The sequence below is a fragment of the Urocitellus parryii genome, chromosome 9, assembly GCF_045843805.1.
Source record: "Urocitellus parryii isolate mUroPar1 chromosome 9, mUroPar1.hap1, whole genome shotgun sequence".
NCBI classification, from domain to species: Eukaryota; Metazoa; Chordata; class Mammalia; order Rodentia; family Sciuridae; genus Urocitellus; species Urocitellus parryii.
Window position 1 is genome coordinate 44,343,783 of NC_135539.1, and position 9,373 is coordinate 44,353,155.

General features: G+C 39.0%; 1 pseudogene; it reads left to right on the forward strand.

The window, feature by feature from the left end:
* Positions 1–6,500: 6,500 nt before the first annotated feature.
* Positions 6,501–7,352, forward strand: LOC144256982 (transcription factor JunD-like; annotated as a pseudogene).
* Positions 7,353–9,373: the final 2,021 nt, after the last annotated feature.

Below are 9,373 nucleotides of genomic sequence, written 5' to 3' on the forward strand. Positions count from 1 at the left end.
TCTGCTCTCATTCTTGTGGGGGCTACTATTACCCTGGTCTGGAGGAAGAATTCAGGCACTAAAGTGACGTGGAGTACTGACGCCCTTTAGGCATCTGATCTAATGTTACCATCCATGGCAATGTTTTACCTTCTCAATTATTCTAAAACACACCCCTCACCATGTCACTTAGCTGCCCCAATTCTTTTCTACCTGTGAGATAAAGGCCTCATTAAAGATTTCACCCTTGCTGGCTTCTCTAGTTGCATCTCCCCATCCCTCACTGAGATTTCAAGAATTCTTGTCTCATCCCTACTTGTACTTACTGTTCTGCTTAATGTGGGTACTTACCCATTGTTAAAAGTGCTAACTCCTAATTAGACACTAGATGGCGCCAGAACTTTACTTTTGACTTTTTTTTTTCTAGCATCCACCAGTACTGCCTACTTATTGGCTGGCTTCGTTAAGAAACATTTTAGAAAGCCCTTCAGTATTTGTTTTACAAGCAGCTTTTTATTTTTTTCATACAAATATTCGTTAATTTTATGTATGAAATTAATCATCCATCTATGAAATGGAGTAGTACACTAACTATCAAGTGTATATATGTTGGTGTATGTGTGTGTGTATTTATTTAGTTATTTATGAACATATATATTTTTTGCAAAATTTATTCAGAAGTGGGATAAGGGTTTCAATTCAGTCCTAGCCTCTTTCTACACCTGTTTTTCTTGGGATGTTGCAGGAGTCCTTACTAATATTGCAGGTATTTCTTTCTCTTTTCTATGCTGTGGTTATTATAAGCCATTAAATAGAATAAAAGTATCTCAGAGATGCCAAGTGTTATCTCACTTGTAGTTGTCCATTTGGCATCTCTAGGCCTAAGTAAATATTCAGTGCTTTTTGGCAAAAGCAGCATTTAAGTCCCTCAATATGAGGAGGATTTGTGGCTATTTAGCAGAACTTGTCCCCATGGATATAATTATCAATAGAATATGTATTATATGACATGATGGCATGACTTGGTAAAAGGAATAAAAGTGATTTAACCTGATTTATTTATTTATAATTATATATTTTATAAATATATAATGAACATATAATTATATACTTATCAAGCAATAATTTTGAATACATGTATCTCTCTTTCACATATATGTTTATAATATTGTCTTTAGGATAAGCAAGTTTGGGGATGGATTGGAGTGAGTGTAATGGTGAAAAGATCAAGGACAATTGCTGAATTTTTGACTTGAGCACTATAGGGTAGTTGCTGATACCCAATCCTGCATGGAGCAGAAAAACCACATGATGCAGGGAAAAGAGTGCTAGTCTCAAAGAAGGCTTTTGTGTTGATGTTTGTGATTTCTCCTTGATATCCACAGGAACATGTCTGAACATGAGAGGACAGGACTGGGAAGAAAATGAATATGTGGAAGGCAGGGGAATGTGCAAAATACTGCAATGAGACTGAGCATGACCCTGGGTGTGGATGAAGATATAGAAGTACAGGGAGCATTTCTCTGAGCTGGGGGAACACCTACATTTAGCAATGGAGAAGAAAATTGCATGAAGAAGACAGAGAGTGAGGGCATCCAGTTAAGGAGATAGAAAACTAGGGAAATGTAATGACATGGATTTCTGGAAGAGATGATTTTAATAAGAAAGACAAAACCTCTTGTTCTAAAAACTACTAAAAGTGAACTACAGGGTGATAAAGGAGGGACCTTGAGATTTGGTGCCATAGTGGTTTCTGATGATCTCAGCTGAGCCCCTGTTCTCAGATGGTGGGAACTGAAGCAAAATGGAAGATTTTTGGAAAAATTAAGGTCAGCATAGTGAAGGCAAAATAGCTGGAGATCTTTTTTTCTGATTGTGTACAATGAGATAAAGGGAGACTCAGCCAGGTGTTAACATTAATGGCCTCTGAGATGTGGGAAGAGTTTATTATTGCAAATGTTTATTTGTGGCTGCAGAAATTTTTTTTTCTATTACCATGTTTGCCACCTCTACCCTAGAGTTGATTTTTTAGAAGTAATATAGAAGCCTAATAGTAATTTCTGGATAGTAGTAAGGGTGCTGGGGCAAGGCAAGGGATGAAATAAGAAGATAGATAATTAGATATGATCACAGTATACCTTGCATTCAGAAATATTATGTTCAATTTCATTAACATGTGCAATAAATATTTGTTAATTAAAAACAAATTAAAACTAATTAGTCTATTTGATCATTGAAAGTTAGGCACTCAACACTGAGGAAGAGAGTATACTTTTGGTTTGTTTCCTGCTTGTGAAAATGGTTATTGTTAGTCACCTATAAAGAGAACTTATTAAATAATTTTGGAAGAAATAGTATGCATATGAAATGCCTTGTTGTCAAAGTATAAAGAGATTATCTGATGGTCACTGAAATATTTGAAGTGCTACAGTCCATCCATTGTTAAGGTAGTTTGTGCCAGGTTCATCCTTTGGGGATGAAATATTTTCCTTATTCCTTCACTATTTGTTGCAATCAAGTAACTGAATCTGCCCACCCATAAAATGACAAGGATACCAAGCTCCGCTTGCAGGAGGGGATGCTATTCTCCTGCATTGTTTTGAACTCTTTTATATGAAATATGTGTCTGTTCCCATCACTTATTATCAAAGAAGTCAATTATGTTTTATCAGTAAATATATATTCATTTGTTGCTTTCACATATAATTTACTGATAATGTTTTATTTTATTTTATTTTATTGCTCATATTTTTCCAGCTTTCACTCTTTCAGGATCTTTTACTTTAGTTCTCATGTCATCTGTCAGGAATTCACATGTGGGACATCTTGGGAGACTCTCCTCTTACTCTTCCTTCTTTTTCTCCTACTATATTCAGGTTCATTTTTTAATTTATCTTACCAGATCCTAGAATCATCATTTTCTCCAGGGAAATATACACATTTTACTGGTATTTTTAGGGAAACTTCTGTAATTTGTCAGGCCCAATGTAAAATGAAAACTTTTGCTTTCTCTATAAAAGCAAGTGACATCTACCATTGACATCATGCCACAGAAATCTATTTCTTTCTTATGTGATCTCTTCACATGTCATGGTAAATTTTGTCTCTCTTTTTATTGTCCTTATTACAGAATTTTAAATTTTTAGCAAGACTTCTAACATTCATCTTTATGTATGCCATATCAATTCTAAATGCAAACTTATGAGCAAGTCACATTGGAGAGCTTACCTTGTGTTCATTAATACCAAAGCAGTGAATGTTACACAGAACCAGTGCAATTGTTTTTACTACACCTTGATAACTGTGAACAATTTCTCCAGCTGGTTTGTTAATGAGTTTGAAAGAACTGAAATAAATGACTGTGGACACCCTACTTTTCCTTTCCCTTCATATTATCAGCTGGAGAGGTGGGTAAACACAGTGAAGTACCTTGAGTGACCAAGCTGTCTTCTTTCTGTATTTTAATCTAATTCTGGTTGAACATTAAGGTGTGGCCTCCCTGGGTATCAGCACCATCTGTTAAAGAGATTAACTATCCTTTATTCATTCTGTGTTGTTGGCCTTCTTCTCAAAGATGAGTGTGAAGTGAATGTCTGGGATTATCCTTGTTCTCTTTTCTATGCATTGGTCTACATTTTGCCCTCTATTTCAGTGCAACAGTGTTTTAATTCTTATAGTTTGAAATTTGTTTAATTCTATCTTTTTGACATTTTTTAAAATTAGCTATACATAAGAGCATAATGCATTGACACAGTGTACATAAATGGAGTACAACTTCACGTTTTTCTTTTTGTACATGATGCTGAATTACACCGGTCATGTAATTGTATAAGCGTGCAGAGTAATAATATCTGATCCATTTCATGATCCTTCAGAACCACATACCTCTTTCCCTCCCTTTGCTTCCCTCTCTCTAACCCAATGTGCATTTATTCTTCTCTAGTGCCTTTCATTGTGAATTAGCATCTGCACATAATATAAAATATTCAGCCTTTGAAATTTTACTATTGGTTTATTTAGCTTAGCATGGTAATCTCAAGTTTCATCCATTTGCCAGCAAGTGGCACAATTTTATTCTTTCTAGGGTTGAGTAATATTCTATCACACACACACACCGATACACAAACACACACACATACACACACACATAGACACACACACATATATATATGTGTGTGTGTGTATATATATATATATATATATATATAAAATATATCACTATTTATTCATTCATGTGTTGAAGGATACCTAGGTATGTTCCATAGTTTAGCTATTGTGAATTGACCTAATTTACATTGATGTGGCCACCAGCAATGTATGAGTGTTCCTTTTCTCCTGTGACTCCATTTTGTTTTATGACTTCATCCTGTAAAACAACCCTGGCAAGTAGAAGAGTCATGACTGGGGTAAAATGTTCTTTTCCTTTTGCTATAGAAACCTTTAAGAACATGGAACTACCTAATGGGGCATTGTTTCTGTAACTAGGGTAACGGGGCTCTGTAACTGGGGTGACTGGGCTGTGATTGGTTAGGCTTTCCTCTGCTTGACTGCACTGTCCTGTTTTTGTAACCTGGCTTGCTTGCATTGGCTAGACACCCTGAACACCCCTTTTGCAGTTTTCAGTCTTATAAGGAGTGCTCTTGCAATTGTTTGGGGCTGCTCAGGGGAACAGCTTTATGTTCTGGTCCGCCGCCACTGGTGTGCTTCAATAAAAGCTTGATTCAATTATACATGAGTGGTCTGGAAGTCAGTTTATGAAACCCTGGGACAGAGCTTTAACTATAACACTCCCACATCCTCATGAACACTATTATTGCTCATATTCTTGATAATTGCCATTATGACTGCAGGGAAATAAATTATTGAAATAGTTTTGATTTGCATTTCTGTAATTGCTAAAGATGATGGTCTTTTTTATATGTTTGTTGATCAATTTTGTTTCTTCTTCTGTAAAGTGTCTGTTCAGTTTCTTCATCCACTTATTGATGGGTTATGTCTCTTTTCATGACAATAAGTTTGTTGAGTTCTTTATATATCTTGGAGATTATTGTTCTATTTGATGTGTATGTGGTAAGGATTTATTCTCCCATTCTTTAGGCTCTCTATTCATGTTATAGATTGTTTCCTTTGCAAAGAGTAAGCTTCTTAGTTTGAATCCAATCCCTTTATTGATTTCTAATTTTACTGTTTGTGTTTTAGGACTCTTGTTTATTAAGTCAGCTAACAGGATGAGGATTTGGACCTTCTTTATTTTTACTGCTAGGCACAGGGCCTCCATTCTCATGTGTAAATCTTTGATCTACTTTGAATTGATTTTTGAGCACAGTGAAAGATAGAAGTTTAATTTCATCTTTCTACGTATGGATTTCCAATTTTTGCAGCAACAATTGTTGAAAAGGCTATATTTTCTCCAATTTATGTTTTGGTCACCTTTGTCTTGTATGGATTGGTCTATGTGTCTTTTGATATGGAGTTTTCTTTTTCTTTCTTTCTTTTTTAATTATTTCTCTGTAGTATAGTTTAAGGTCTAGTATTGTGATGTCTTTTGATTCACTTATTTTGTTGATAATTGCTTGTTGAGAATGACTATTGTGGCTCTCCTATTTTTTTCAAATGAATTTCATGATTGCTTTTTCTAGTTTTATGAAGAATGTCATTGGATGTTTAAAAGGAATTGCACTGAATCTGTATAAGTATTTTGTTAGTATCACCATTTTGACTATGATCATTCGTCCTATCCAAGAGCATGGGAGATCTTCAATTTCTATCTTTAGTGTTCTGTGGCTTTCATAGTAGAAGCATTTTACCTATTTTTTGGATGGATTCCCAAGTATTTTATTTTATTCTTTCTTTTTCTTTTTTGAGGCCATTGTTAGTGGGGTGGTTTTCCTAAGTTTTTTTACACTGAATTCATTGCTTGAGTATAGAAATTCATTTGGTTTTTGGGTGTTTATTTTATATTCTGCTACTTTGCTGAATTTGTTAGTCAAGAAAGTTTTCAAGTGAATTTTTTTGGATTTTCTAAATATAGAATCATGTCATTAATAAATAGTGAAAGTTTGATTTCCTATGTTTGTATTCATTTATCTATTCATTTATTTATTAAAGATAAATGAATAGAAATATAGGTCTTGGATAGAGCTTCAAGGATGATGTTGAATCAAAGTGGCAAAAAAGGCATCGTTTTCTTTTTTTGAATTTTAGAGGGAATGCTTTAATTTTTTCTTCCTTAAGAATAATGTTTCCGAGGAGCTGCCACAGAAGGCCTGGGCCCAACGGCCACTGCCTGGGTGGGCACAGGGCTGAATGGAAAGGGGAGGGGAGCGAGCCCGAAGGGAGGCCATGACCACTCCTCCCACACCGGGTGCAACGGAAATGCGGAGGCTGGAAACACTCTTCTATGGTGATGAGGCACTGAGCAGCCTGGGCAATGGCGTCAGTGTCAGCAGCAGCAAATTTGCGTGCCTGGCCCGCTTTTCCCTGGGGCACCCAAACAGCATCAGCAGGCAGAGTGGTGAAGAATGACAGCTGACGCTGAGCCTGAGCAGCAAACAAGTGGTTGTTGCGCCACCTCTGGCCCCCTGCGCAGACTGCACCCCCAGCTGCTGCCACCGACAGCCTGCTCTCCAGCCGACCTGGGGCTGCTCAAGCTCACCTCTGCTGAGCTTGAGCGCCTCAACATCCAGACCTACAGGCTGGTCACAACCACGCCGAGGAGCACGCAGTTCCTCTACCCAAGATGGTGGCCAGCGAGGAGCAGGAGTTCACTGAGGACTTTGTCAAGGCCCTGGAGGATTTGAACAAGCAGCACCAGCTTGGTGTGGGTGCAGTCCGGCTGCTGCTGTGGCCTCCCAGGAGGACCCTCTGGCCCGGCATCAGGCACCACCCTCCCAGCTGGTACTGGTCTTCCTAAACCTGAGCTGTTACAAGGATGGCACCAGGAGTGCTAGGGATACTGCAACTGTCGCCTTCTCCTCCTCGCCCATACCCTTCTCACAGCTGCTGCCTTCCAGTGGTGTACAGCCTGGCTGTGCTCAAGGACAGCCACAGATGGTGCCCAACTTGCCAAGCTTCAGCGAGAGCCTGCTGTCACTAATCGATATGGACATGCATAGTGCATTAAGGCTGAGCCCAAGCAGCTGTTCAACAATATCGCAGCCTCCAAGTGCTCCAAGGGCAAGCTGGAGCATCTCTCACCTGGAGGAGAAAGTGGTGAGCTCAAGAGCCAGAACACAGAGTTGGCGTCCACCAGGAGCCTGCTGCCCAAGCAGTTGGAACAGATCAAGTAGAAAGTCTTCAGCCATTTCAACAGCGGCTGCCAGCTTCTACCCCAGCCCAAGTTTCCTCTTTTTTTTGCTTCATTTTTGTTTTAACTTGCCTATCCCTGGAGATGAGTGAGACAGAAGAAAAACCGCTCATATCTGAGAAAAAACTATTTGCGTCTGAGGAACAGATAGGGAGAAAGGACGGATGCACACATCAGGAGGATAGAAAGGCTATAATGAATTTTTGTTGTTCCATTTTTATTGGATTCTGCGCGGTTTTGTTTGGCGTCATCTTGTTGGATTGTATTATAGTAGAAATACGGAATCAGAAATTAGTAAAAAACAAACCAAAAGACTGTTAAGTAAATTGTTAGAGGAAGGAGGCAACCCAGTAAAATCAAGAGAGTCAGGGCATACGTTGATACAATACAAAAATGTAGCCCATGTCTTTTTAAGGAGGAATTGTTAAATATATCACAGTGGGACCATCATGGTGAATATTTAAAAAGAATAGAAAAGAAAAGCCCAGGAACTCTGCCAGTTGGCACATTGACATTGTGGGCGTTGGTATCTGGTTTGCTTAGTCCAAAGCCTTCAGTTCAGACAAAGGTAGAGGAAGAAGAAGACATATTGATTCAAGTAAAAGAGAAGGTCTCTCAAGTTAGTCAGAGAAAAAGATCCAAGTAAAAGAGAAGGTCTTTCGAACTAGTCAGACAGAGGAAGAAAGTGTAAAGCAGAAAAAGCCAGGGGAAAAGTTACAACAGGAGACTGCTAATAACACCTTTCTATCAGAGAGCATAAGTGTCCAACCAACAGCATCACCTCTACAGGAGACTGCGACTAACAGCATTCTATCACCAGAGGGCATAAGTGTCCAATCAACAGCACCACCTCCATATGCTAGGAGGCTCCCAACCCCCGCAGTTGATAGTTGGGATCCTGAGACAGGATCTCAAGTATTAACATGTCCTGTATTTGAGGTAGGAGGGCAGCAAATTTACCAGGGTTTAATTTTCAAAACAGTGAAGGAGCTAAAAGAGGCTGTAACAACCTATGGTCCTCAAGCACCCTTCACTGTAAGCTTGGTCAAATCCATTAACAACTTGAACATGACGCCAGCAGATTGGGCTAGTACGTGTAAAGCTGTGCTAAATGGAGGTCAATACCTGTTATGGAAGGTTGCCAATGAGGAATTTTGCAAGGAGACGGCTAGGCGAAATGCAGCAGCTGGTTATCCTCAGAGAAATCTAGATATGTTGTTAGGAAAGGGACCTTATGAGGATCAGCAGCAACAAATTGCATATGATCCTGGTGTATACTCACAAATTGCTGCAGAGGCGATTAGGGCATGGAAGACTTTACAAGGACATGGAGGTTTACAAGGTCAATTATCTAAGGTAATACAAGGAGCTAATGAACCTTATGCTGAATTTGTAGATAGGCTTATTCAAACAGCTACCAGAATTTTTGGAAATACAGAACAAGCAATGCCATTAATAAAACAACTGGCTTATGACCAAGTGAATCGTTGGTGCAAAGATATCATTAGACCATGGAAACAGGAAGATTTAAACACATATATTAAATTATGTAGAGACATTAATGAACAAGAGCAAGTCATGGCAGCTGCAGTAAAACAGGCTTTAGATGCCAGGCCAAGAACATGCTACAATTGTCAACAAACAGGACATTTTAAAAGGAATTGCCCCATAGGAGGAGGGTTTAACAAAACTAGGTATCAAAGGAGTAGAATACCGGGTATTTGCCCACGATGTCGTAGAAGGAGACATTGGGCTAATGAATGCCATTCTCAAACCACCATAGAGGGGACTCCATTATCAAAAAACGAACAAGGACAAGGTGTTTATCCACAATATTGTGGACAAAGGCATCGGGCTCCATTGCCAAAAAATGGTCAGGGGGCCCAATGCTCCGGGGCCCCAAACCACAAATATACGGAGCACTGGAGGAACCTAGCAACCCCATCAGGGTAGTGACCAGGACACATTGTCCATCAGATCCCTCATCAGACAAACCAGAGGGAGCACAGGGTTGGACATCTTCGCCTCCGCCAGATCAATACTAACTCCAGAGATGGGAGTTCAAATCATTCCCACAGGGGTAAAAGG